The sequence below is a fragment of the Topomyia yanbarensis genome, chromosome 2 (assembly GCF_030247195.1).
Source record: "Topomyia yanbarensis strain Yona2022 chromosome 2, ASM3024719v1, whole genome shotgun sequence".
Lineage (NCBI taxonomy): Eukaryota > Metazoa > Arthropoda > Insecta > Diptera > Culicidae > Topomyia > Topomyia yanbarensis.
The window spans coordinates 375,152,238-375,165,483 of record NC_080671.1 but is presented as its reverse complement, the minus strand read 5'-3'; the positions used below and the strand labels follow the sequence as shown (position 1 = coordinate 375,165,483).

The window sequence follows — 13,246 nt, the reverse complement described above, 5'->3', positions numbered from 1 at the left end:
TGTAGTCATTTTGGGCATATTCGAAATATTTGAAAGAAATTGAAATTGTTGCTCCAAGTCAACTACCAAAAAATATATCTGTTTCATTCATGATTTACATAAAGAATATCAGTTGATAATTCCAAAATGATTTTTAAAACACATGCTTGACATATTAATTTATGTATCCATTGCATCTGCTGCAAAACCGGAAGCAAATAAATTTTTAATCCTGTGCAGTTACGAAAATGTGGTGAGAAGCCTTGGGGTGTCTTGATTTTTCTAGCATCTAGAGTATTTTTCTAGTAATGCTATTTAGTTAACGAATGGTTTGTTCGTTTTTGCACGTTGCTATTCTCGTTCGTTGGCGCGTACATCGCCTTTCTTGTTCGCGCGAAATATCGAGAACACTCTTAGTAGTCCATGCTCTTTGTGCATCCACACTCGCGTGTGCTCTTGAACGCATTTCACGCTTGCGAGATAACAAAGCACACGAGACTTTGCGAGAAAACTTCCTGGATATGCCCTACATACTAGATGAAAGCTTGGGTTTCTCGCGAGCATTCCCGCTCGAGATTTTGCTTCATCCGGGCGCGAACGATGAAGAGCGCTAGGCATGCTCTACTCATGATCGCAAATCAGTCCCATAAAGATAAGAAATCCCATAGAAGACGGGACAAATATGCGATCATGGGCAGTGCTATTCGTACACGCTAGCGAACGAACGGACTTGGAGTGCTTCTCGCTCGTTTCGCAACACAACACAACATAACAAGACTATAAATACAAGAGCTTGTAAGTTAACGTATTATTTGTTTGATAGTTTTTGAAAATATAATCTGGATTTGTCTAATCTTTTCACTATTACCAATTCTGTGATATTGTAGCATGATAGAAGTCGTGAAATTGTGCGTGGGCGCACGGGGGCGAAGAATAGAGCAAGAGGGGGGCGAAGATTAAATTTAGGGGGACGAAAATTGAAACACATCTTGATTTAGAATATTGTAATTTTTTCGTTAATTTAATGTTTTAAATCACTTTTATTCAAGATTATTGGATGCTATATGATACGTGATGAGAATGATAAAATAAAATTAGTTAGAGCAATTCAAAATTGTTGAAATTTAAAGTTTTTCCGCAAACAAATGTTTTAGGGGGGCGAATTATAGTACATTTACCCTACCCGGTAGCAAGACTGGAAAGCATAATCTTTTTCAAGACATGTTTGAGAATATCAAATCCCTTTTGCAGTAGCGCGGAAAGTATTCCATCTTTTCCGGGTGATTTGTATGGAGCAAAGCTGTCAACTGCCCACTTGACCTATTCAGTGGTAACCAATGTGCGTGCTAACACCCACGAGTCCGAATCACCAGAATGAGATCTGTAAACATTGTTCAGCTCCGGATCGATACAACCTGGAAAGTGTGTGTCGAAGAGACAATTAAGAACATCTTTTTCGTCTGTCACATATACACCATCTCTGGTTCATAAGGAGTTCATCTGAGAATCTTTCGATTTCGAGAGAATTTTATTTAATCTGCTAGCCTCGCTAGAGACATTAGTGCATAGGTTTTGCCAGCCAGCTCGCTTTGAAGATCTAAGACATCTCTTATATGCACTACAAACTGACCTGAAAGCCCTGGAATCATCAAGCTGATGCAGGTTCCAAGCTCTTCTCATATCCTTCTTCATTCTTTCAATCTCAGCTCTCCACCACGGGGTTCCCCTAGTCGTTTTAGCAGTACGAAGTGGACAAGCTTCTTCGTAGGATGCTACTATGAAATAACTCGGAATCACACAGTCAACGGTGAGTTGTGTGCTACACGTTACTACAACTCTGTGCATCTAACGGAAGGATAAATGCGGCAGAATCACAATGCCAAGAGCCGGGAGAGACTGCATAAGTAAAAGTACAGAAGGCTCCAAATCGGTACGAACGGCAAAGTACGGTGTGAAAGTCACGGGCCCGGTAATTGTACACCCAGATGCTGACGAAGCCTCATTGTCTCAACACGAATGATGACACTAACGTGAAGGCGGGCTTCCGGGGCTACTGTTCTTCGCTGCCCAGCACCAGTTTGATATTCCGGAGGTAGTAAGGAAGCAGAAACTTTCAAAGTTTACCAAAGAATGCATTATTTGGCAAGCGAACTGTTCATGTGACAAACGGAGTGCGCTGTTCATGGCTACCGGGACTGTAAGCGAAGCGGAGAGATTTTCCTCAAGGAGTGTCTACAGAAGCGACACGAGGGCCCTACGTTATTCTGGCGGAGTCTAGCTTAGTGTCACTACTCAAATGTTGTTCTGAAGTGGTACGAAGCAAACGGGGTCATTTCGCACTCATAGACCCCCCCCCCCCCCCCCTCCCCCAACGGTACTAAGGCCCATCGAAAAATACCGGGCTATTATGAAGCAGGCACTACGGAAGCATCCCAAGCAGGTCAAATCTGAGGAAGACATGAAGAAAAAGTGGGTTTCCGTACAGAAGAAGCTGCAGCCAGATGTTGTACATACGCTTGAGTGGAGTTAAGCGTAAGGTGCGATCGTACGGTTATGGTATTGAAGTTGAGTGAAATGAATATAGCAAAATCTTACTAATGGGTTATATTTTACTGTCTGAACGTTTGAACAGGGTAATTTTGAACGGAGTTTTTAGCATGAGTTGCAATTTGATGTGGGATTTCCGCGTCACATATTTTTGTCTCTGAAAATGGGGACAATGCATCAAGCATTTTAATAAAATTCAGAGATGTTGCCATAAGTCTGCCCTTTCAGGCCACGTGTTCTATTTTGCAAAAATCTTAAAAAAAAATCTACCTACATCAAAGCGATAAAAAACGAAAACTGAAAACACCGCCAACTAGCCCCGGTCTGCCCTGCTAGCAATTTCCCTCGTACTCGTACCTCGTGTAATATTATCCTATAGGTAAAATTCTACAAGGCAGCTGCTCGCCGTAAGTTTCCTGGTAGATTTAAGTTGAATTATGGTTTGGCAAGTGATCTGTTCCTGTAACAAGAAAAGTTTTTTTTGTGACATATAAAACTACGAATTTGGAAGCGTTAAAAGGGAATGCCATAACTGACGGTTTTCAGCCTTAATTAAGTCCGATGATAGTCTAGTTACGCTTTGGCCAAATCTAGCCAGTGGCCATTGTAGCAAAAATGTGCGACAAAAAAACATTAAACATCAGAACTAGTACTTTAATGCACATTTGACAAGATCTCGATTCACTTCTTCATTATGTCTAGAAAAATTCCTGGAATATGCCTATTTTTCGTGTTCTACAGTGGTGTAGCCCCTTAATTCCATTGTTTTACATTGAGCTTTCTTGTGCAAATAAGGAATTTGAAAGACTCCCTAAAATAAAAAAAAAAATAAAAAAGGGCCCTAGCACAGAAGTTCTACGGCGTCACGTCCTCTCACAAAACACTTTTTTCGATGGTGGGGTTATCACTTGTTCTCTTATCATGTAACAAATTCAACTTGTTGAAGAATCTGCCGGACTCTACCAAGAGACGCCGTTTCTTGATTGGTAACAAATGAGTATCATCACCATCCAAAAAGCAGAAAACGCAGCCTCCGACCAGAACACGTATCGACCGATTGCAGTTCTTTTCTGTATCTGGAACAAATAATTCATTTATTTGAATGTTGAAGTAAGTGCCAATACCTTATTTCAGGACTTTTTGGTGAGTGTGTAATGTGAAAAAATGTGCCTCTAAGGAATTTTTTTCCACAAAATTACTTTCGCTTCACTCACCATTTTGATCTGTGTATCCGGAAGTTGTTCGAGAAAAAGAACTTGGATAGCCAACTAAGAATATCAAATTGTAGTATAAGTTTTGAGAAATTATCAAGGTTGTCGCACCCCGGCATTTCAATGCTAGCGCATGTACCGTGTTCAATACACGAACTGAATAAAAAAGAAAAACATGAGATATAAATATGATAGCTTTCTATTATGTCGTTCTGCTCGGGTACATGACCAGGTACTGTACACTTGGCAATAATAAAAACAAAAGTTTAGAATATGTTTTTAAATTGTTGTTTCTAAAGTGCAATTAAAACTTTTAATTATGACCTCCTATGTATCGCCTTCTGCGGTGCAAAACTACCTGGCACGATGGGAAATCGCGGCTGCAGCCAGGTGGACATCCTTTGAACTCTTTAAACCATTATAGAGCTTCAATATCCAATTATATGCACAGCAATTCATCATAATTTTCTTTTTTCCACCCGTTACTTTACAGATATTGAGTTTCATTGGATACGGGAAAAGCAGCGGAAAAATCTGCGTTCACCAAGCGGCACAAAGCTGAGGAAATTGCTCAAGTACAAACGGTTTACCTTTATGGAATGAAAGGAAGCGCGAACACAAACACAGCTGGTACCAGGCACAGCACAACGAATGCAACCGGAAGCACAAATGCTCTAGAATATTTTAATTGCAGTTTTCAGACCAAACTCGACCAAAAGTGCGGCTCAGTAGTAAGTGGGAATGGAAATGAAAGTAAAGGCGATTGCGTTGTGTCGCTCTTTTCCTTGTTTAGCCGGTTTGTGGTGATGATTTAAATCGTTTTTTTTTGTGTGCTAAAGTTTTCACCTAGGAGTGTTCGTGCGGAAGTGAAAAGTACAGTTTTGTGCAAGAAGAAAGAAAAAAAAGACTTAACAAGAAAGAGAAACATTGGATATGCTTCTTATCGTCTTTTCTCGAGTAGCGACAAAGTGTCAGCCAGCAATGGTCACCTGAACGGAGCTAGAGCTCAAGCTCTCAAGTGTGCCATTTTGAGCCAGTCATCGGGAATAAGCACGGTAATTATGGCAAGCAAGGCGTTTGACTAGACCGGAAAGTGTTCAAGCGTGTAGAAGTTGTGATCCTTCTGACAGCGACGAATGAGTGGGTTCAGGATTATTCACGGTCGTTTGGATAGGCTTGAGTGACGAGGTGGAATGTTCTCAATGGACAAATTGAATAAATGTAAATTTCTTATAATCCAGTTTTATACTAGTCGCTCTCATTTGTTGGGATTATCAATAAGTATTTTAATGATGTACTTTTAGGCAAAATTTGTAATGTATTTTTGTATTATCGTCGTAGGGTGATGAGCATATTTTTAGCCTATTAGATGCTCTGGAGATATAGGAATGATTATTTTATCATATTTATAGGTTATATATGAGTGACAAATGGGTTGTATTATCGATTTATTTAGCAATCAATGTATGCATGGTCGCTAACTACTTCTAAACAACAAGTTCGATTCTGATAAAATTTGACATATGCATTACTTCCACCATGGAGATGGTTATTATTTGGTTATCGTTGAGAGCGGGGGATTCTTTAGTCGTAGAGGGGAGGTGAGGGGTATTGGCGTAAACATTTTTAGTCTTTCTCATATATAAAGGTTATCCAATTGCTCCGAACTTCAACTTTATAACCGAGGCCCGGAGAGCTATGTCTCATATACCATTCGACTCAGTTCGTCGAGATCGGAAAATACCTGTGGGTGAATGTTTTTTTTTAAAGTAAGGTTTAAAAAACTGCAAAAGCCTTGCCTATAGTGTATTGGCACTTTGTGGGACTCACGACTCACGTTCTTGCCTAAGCACTAAAACACTCTTTACTCGCACTTCTTCCCTACGGAACTCTATCAAGGTATTACTTCGTGGGGGTGACGTTACACTTTCATCGCTCCTCTTTCTTCTGCTTTATCTCGGAGCCTCACTTGGTTCATGAAACGAGTCGACCTTTGAGCTTTTATTTAACTCTCGATTCTTCTCTTTTTTCTTATCTCCATCTATTACGTGGCCATTTAGCTCTAGTCCGGTGAGCCGTTTAGATGCTGATTCCATGAATCATTTAGTTTTTGTTCCCGCGAGTCATTCAGCTCCCGGCCTTATCACGATCTACTCGGATAGTCCCGACAGTAAACTCACCCTACACCGACCGATAGTTCTCCGACGTAGGATACCGACACTGATACCTGCTTCCTTGAGCCATTTAGCTCCCAGCTTTATCGAGATCTACTCGGATATTATCCGGCGATGAGCTACCCTACTCCGACTAAGAGTTTGCCGGCAGCGGAATTTATTTCAGTATAGGTGTTTGTTTCGTGAGCCATTAGATCCCATTTTTGTCACGTTTTAGTCGGATAATCTACGGCTGTGAATCTATTCTACTATAAGTTCCACTGTGGTAGATTTCTCCCAATACCGAGTGCTCGTTTCCGTGAGCCATTTAGCTCCCCCGCTTCGTCCCGATCTACTCGATCTAGCACGAGCTTCTTCGAACCTAGGGCATTCGAAGACCACGTGTTCCGATGTTCCTTGTGCGTCCACGAATTTCGGGAAAAAAGGTGACGAAGCATACCCCAACCGATACAGCTACTCCCGGAAGCATGCGTGCCCAGATAAAAACCGCGTCAAATGGAAATGCACCCCCACACATTTGGAATGAGTCGATGGGTCCACCTTCCTTTCTTCGCGTTGTCTCATTCCCACTGTCACTTAGCCAACGAGTCCGCTCTGATCAGTCTTCTTGTATTTCATGTACTCCTCCTCTCATAGTATTTCACGTCCTCAGCCAGATTGATGTAGATGGGAATCATCCCGGCAATTACGCATACCGCCACCGAAGATATCGTTCTGTACGCACTCGCGACACGAACAGCAATATGGCGAAACGTGCTTGTCAGCTTCGTTTGGTTCCGCTTTGAGTTCAGCACAGCAGCCCAGGCCGGTACGCCATTTTAATCTGGCTGTTGAAATTTAACCGATTGTCGACCATCACAACCAGATGCTTCAGCGCACGTATCTATGGGATGGATTGTCCCCCGACGCTGATCTCGATACGCTGGATTTTTACAGTTACAGACCGGCACTACCTCAGTCTTGTGGTGAGCCAGCTGAAACTTTATGTCAGCCATCCAGATATCCACGATCCTACTGTCTCTGCCGTCTACACCTCCACCTACTCAAGGGTCTCGCCCGTTATCGTCAGGACAACATCATCTGTAAAGCCGACGATCTCAATTCCCCTGGGTAGTTCCAGTGTTAACACTTCTGTATTTAACTTCTGTATTTATTTATTATTCCAACGGACCTTTTGGGTCTAATTGAACGCTTATAACTAAAATAGTACAGAGTATCAAAAAATCATATAACATTATAATTTAAAATGACATCATCAATAACAATAACATGTCGAACTACATCGGTACATTTAAATAACAAAACAAATCAAACAAATTTATCCATCAATCACGGGTTTCCAAGTTTCTCTACGAACGAATTCTCGGAATTTTAATCCACGAGGCCACGATGACGGCTGCAAAGCGCGAGTTTTCCACCGGTCGAGCAAAACGACTTTGAACGACGCATAATCAATCGAATTGCAGTTCATCCATTTTGGGACGAGTTTAGTCGTTTCGATATCGCTGATACTGCTAATACCGAGAGAATGGGAAACCATTAAGGAAATTTCATTTTCAGACACATTGCTGTCAACATTGGATAGGAAAAGTGCAAATTTCTTATCACTTTCTGTCGAGGAACTGGTGGACGGTAATGACTGGAGCGATTCAGAAGTTGTCGCAGCTACTGTTTGCTGTATACTCGAACGCATGTTAGTTTGTAATACGGGTGATGAAACGGGAGTTGATTGGCTTTTTCCAGCTGATTCGCCCGGAACAAGCATTGACAGCGTACTAAAGATTTTATTGATCTGCTTTTTAATCGTTAATATTTCATGTTCCACAGCAGTTGTTGGCTTCGTTGGCAACTCCATTCTATCGCGTATTTTGAAGAAAATGCCGACACAGTCATCACAAAGCCAAATTAGATTATTTGAGAATGAACTAATTTGGTCTGCTGTGAGCTCAACACACACTGCGTGAAATCTGTCACCACATCTTCCTTCACACACTGCATACAAATCGGTGTTAGCGTCAATAGACAAACAGCACTTCTTACATTCCATTTTCTGCTCGATCAATCCTATGAACAATGGTAGTCAACTCAAAGCACGGATTGCGTATCTCGATGTAAATAATTATTCGTTTTAATGGTATCTTGCAACCGAAATCAAAGATATAAAAGATGATTTCAATCAATCGATCAATGTTGAGACGATAGAGCTATTTTTGCGGCCACTAGACACAATTTTCACAAGTAAATCAAGCGATAAACAACAACAAAAGAGAATAACAGTTCTAGCGTACAAACAACACGAGTTATCTTCGTTGTACATTATATTCCAGAGCGTTGGGCCGAGTATGGAGCCCTTAGGTACTCCCGCCGTGACTCTAATCGACGTTTTCCCCATGTTCTTTTCAGCACCTTGCACAGATAGTCCGGAACCAGCAATGTTCAATGCTACTGTGATAGCCCTGCAGCTGGCACTGTTGAACGGGTTCTTCACGTCGATCGTGACCACGGCGCAGTAGCGATCACTGCTTCTCTTTTGTTTCGATGTTTTCTCCGCGCTCTCCATGACTGTACGGATGGCGCCCACCGTCAATATTACTTTCCGGAACCCGAATCGCCTCTGCGATAGTCCGTTCTCACTATCAGCGTAAGTCGTAAACCTATTAAGGATGACTCTTTCCAGAAGTTTACCAAGAGTATTCAGCAGGCATATAGGCCGATACGATGCTGGATCTCTTGGGGGTTTCCATGGGTTTGGCAGCAACACCAGCTTCTGGATCTTCCATATATCCGGTAAGTAGCCTTCGTCCAGGCATTTCTGTAGGACTATCCTGAACATGTCCGGAAACGCCAGGATCGCGGTCTTCAGTATCACATTTGGGAAATCGTCCACTCCGGGAGTTTTCTTCGCTTCGAGTTTTGCCACTATAAGGAGCTCGTCGTTGGAATCTTGGTTGTCACCTGCATTTACATCGTCTGCATCAACGTACGGTGTAGGTGGTCATGAGGTTGGGTCGTGCATCGGGAAAAGACCCTTCACGATACTTTTCAGTTTGGAGGATGCTGAGCTTTTCGATCCACCAGGTCGCTGGCAGAGTTAAAAATAATCGAAGCTCTTTTTTGACGGCTGAAAATGAACCTGACACAACTCGCGGTGAATAGAAAAAATATTCAATCAAATATCCATCCTTATTCATTCAGTTGAATATCGTACAATATATTCATTTCACTAATTATCTAGGAAAATGTTTTCAAATGCCGATAAAGCATATGAAACAACAATCATCATCGCTTACATTGTGCCAGGGCCTACTTTGATGCGATTGATTCGTTGCTGCACGATCGCTTCGTGTAATAATCGGAGACGAATGAAAATCTGCATGGATGAATGGGCGTTTTGTTCGTTTGACGTTTTCAGCTGCGTCACTGAATATTGAAAACGAATGCGGCAGAATATGATCAATTTTCATTCAATGAATTTGAATATTTTTAACTCTGGTCGCTGGACGCCGGTAGTACCTCGGTTCCATTTTCCTCGACATTGATACGTCACACGCCCTCGCTACTGTTTCCGACAGCTCATCGGTACTCGGAATTGGAGTGAGGCTGTTAGCACGAAGTGTTTCCACAAAAAGATCTATGTCGAAGTCCTTTATTTTCCACTTCCGCTATCCCCACTTCACTCTCCGCGTTACAATACAATTCCGCCGACTAATGGTGTTGTGGATTGTTTGGTGGTCGCAATGTATGTATTGCTCACTAACTCGCCAATTCATGTTATTCATCAGCAAAGGACTACAGAATGTTATGTAGATGGTAGATTCCCAACCGTCTTTACGTAATGTGCTAGCGAAACCTTCGTTGTAAAGTTTTACATCCAGCTTCGCCAGGGCTTCCAATAAGCTATAACTTCTTACGTTCATTAGTCTGCTGTCCAAGTCCACGGCCCAAGCGTTAAAGTTTCCTCTGACAGTATCCACCGTGGGGGAGCATACGAATACGCCATTGATCCTGGCGATCACGAAGCCTTCGTGTATGCTATTCACCACCTCTTGGATACAGAAACCGCCCTTCACTTGGATTTCCGTCATCCCTGCACTATCCACCATCCAGTCACCGTTATCGGGATTGAGATTAAGCTGGGTCGCTTCCGTCCTCTGGTTTGCTGATCATGCACCTTGGTTGCTTTGTGCTGTCACTAGCAACGTGCCTCTTTTCTCCGCATTTTTTACATAGTGCAGACCTGTTCAGACCCTAGCAGTTCCTCACCTGATGTTCGAGGTCCAAGCACCTAAATTTGCAGTGCGACTCTCAGCGAGCACACCGAGCATCTGACTTTTATCTTACCGGTCTCCGCATGCTTGTTGGCACCTGTAGTCGAATCGTCATCGTTTCAGTGCCTTAATACGATTTCCTAATCCGGATAGTCGCCGGTACACTTAGTTTGCACTATTAGATCAGCGCACCTCTCAATTCTCCTACGGTTGTTATCTCGTCTAGTCCCTTGCACTGCGGCTTCCTGCGAAAGGGCTCCCATATTCGCTTCGAATCTAACAACGAGCTCCCGGTAGGTCAAGCTCTTGAAGGAAGGATCCTTATTCAGCTCGAAGATCATCTCGCCTTTCTGAGTGTATCGCTCCACATTCTGTCTCGTTCCGTGCTGCAGCATCCTCGCTTGCGCTGCAGTCTTCTCTTACATTAACTGCTTACATTCGTCATCGAAACAGTCGTTTCCTCTAATCGGAATCGCTGTACCTAGTGCCGCTATAGCAGTACTTCCTATGGCGGAACGGATATCTCTCCAGCCATCTTTAAGAGTAGCTGCGCACAGCTGTTTTCCGTGGGTAGTGCTGCTTCCAGCCGCTGTACGTAGTCTTTGGCAACCCCGGCGTCCCGAAGTTGCGCGATGTTGGGCCTTGGTGTCCGACTACGACGAGTGTTGTACACCGTCGAGAGTTTTGAGCGCATGCATACTGCAAATGGTCCGAAACTATATTCGCACTGCGGTAGGTACGAACGATAATGATATCAGAAAAGAATCGCCCGTCGATTAGAATGTGATTGATTTGGTGTTCGGTGCGTTGATAAGGTGATCTCCAGGTGGTTTTGTGGATATCTTTGCGAGGGAAGAAGGTACTTCGGACTACCATGCCACGGGAGGTTGCGAAGTTCACGCATCGTTGGCCGTTATCGTTACCTGCCTGCCTACCTGAGCGTTCATATCACCGATGACGATTTTCACGTCTAGTTGCGAACAGCCGTCGTACACCTCCTCCGTTTCTTTTTCGTCGTCGAGTCTCCCATCGTGTGGGCAGTGTACATTGATGATGCTGTAGTTGAAGAAACGGCCTTTTATCCTCAACTTACACATTCTTACGTTGATCGGACTCCATCCAATCACGCGTTGACGCATCCTACCCAGCACTACAAAGCCGGTTCCCAGCTCGTTGGTGGTGCCACAGTTACCCGCCCGATGCCCGCTTTTCCATACTTTTTACGACACAGGGAACTGAGCTGTCAAAAAAACTTCCAGCAGTGCTACGACTTCAAAGTTGCGTGGTTGGAGTTCGTCGTAGATTATCCTGTCGAAAGCTGGAAAGCAAAGTGATCTGCAGTTCCATGCTCCGAGTTTCCAATCGTAGTCCTTATTTCATCGCGTGGGTCTTTGCCGATTGTTCCGATTCGTATTTTCTTCTGTATTGTTCGTAACGGTTAGTCTTCCAGCGCGGCTTGTTGGGCCTTCCCCAACCCCCTGTCTCGCAGGAGGACCATTGTGTCAGCTCTGTTTAGAGTCCCACGCTGACACGACGACGATGCATCAGCCGCCCCTAACATGGAGAACAGACGCTGTTTTGAGCCGCCTCTAACATGGGAAACAGACGCTCGGATGTACTCACCCTCCGAAAAGAGGAGCGCCACTTCCCTGTCAGCATACGACCATGGTCCCACCGGGGTTGGTTACCCGATCTTTCCTATGGTTACTCGTACCCCAGCTGGCACCGCGAGGAGGTAGGGATAGGAGTTACTGGACAAGAGGCTTAGAACCACTGTGGCGAACCACCGGGTCTATATTACGCATTGCCCAGTCATTTATCAACGAATAGTCTTCGAGTTATTGAAAAATGTTCAATTTTATAAACTTCAAAAGTTCAAAAAATATAACTTAAAAAATCGTATGGCGTGTTGATTATTTAACACTGTAGAGCGTGAGAAATTTTTGTGTGAGTGTTTCAAAAATTAGGTTTCTTTTTTCAAGAAACCATTAAGGCAAATAAATTCAACAACGTGAATTTCAATAACTAAGTACAACAAATTTTCTAGTATCAAAATTTCACCCAAAAATCAAACTTATAATAAAGACTTGACATAACTGAAAGTACCTCAGCTGTTAGCACCCCCCCCCCCCACTTTCTAATAAAAATGGCTACGCACGTCTTTAATTGATTAAAACCAGTGTTTTCGGTTCGATTGTCTTGGTATCAGTCACTTTGCATTTCTATATAAGCATCTGGAATTGACAGCATTAGTTGACGGTTCCGCTGATTTTATTTCCTAATGCCTAATAAAAACAGAAATAAAATCACAGAAACATTCGGGTCCTGAAGCGATTCAACGTTTTTGTTATACCCACTAGATTGCTTAGCAGAAACTCGTAATTAACTCTAGTTAAGGTTTCCAAACATAAATCAAATTTGTCCTTTTAATACGTACGTAAACCATTGTATAAAACATGAGAACCGCATTTCCGACCCAAATGGTTTTATGAATGTTTTGAAAGTTAAATAGTGCTCAACCTATCCTTAACCTTGTGAATCAAGGAATGTCACTGACGCTCGGGGGTGGTTCTTTTGAATTTTCCTTCCGCTTGCATGTAGCTTGAACTTGATAGCCGCTTCGTCGGTCGTCGCCGTGGCACTACCAGTCCTAACTAGTTGGCATTTCTAACTCGTACCCGGGGGCAACCTTTCTCACTTCCGGCTTCCTGCGCATCGTTCGTACCATCAGACACAGTTAGTCAGCAGCAACAGCATCATCCGAAGTTGGATAACTGATTATAATTCAATTCGTGGCCCCCGGTGCGGTGTGGTGTCCCATCAACGCTTCCGTAGCGAATTTCACCACTCCAGTTCTAGTCCCAGTCCGGTGTCTATCATATGGCGGGTAATGAATGAATTAGTCTTTCATTGCCGCGGTGCTGTTTGCAGCCATCAGAACTTCCGCCTGGGCAAACCCGGAATTTGTCTTTAACTTCAAGAGTCTTGGGAGCAGCAGTGGGACCGTAACGACGAGATAATCAAATTATTCCAAGTTTGACAGCGTACACTTTCTGTTCCACTTGCT

At 43.2% G+C, this 13,246-nt stretch overlaps 1 protein-coding gene across 1 annotated transcript in view; it reads left to right on the top strand.

Moving 5' to 3' along the window:
* The window catches only part of LOC131684601 (neuropeptides capa receptor-like), a 329,157-nt gene that overhangs the window by 57,230 nt on the left and 258,681 nt on the right, over positions 1-13,246 (top strand). Inside the window, exon 2 of the mRNA XM_058967615.1 lies at positions 4,231-4,792. The gene's annotated coding sequence lies outside the window, so the exon portion shown is untranslated. The remainder of the gene's footprint in view (positions 1-4,230; positions 4,793-13,246) is intronic.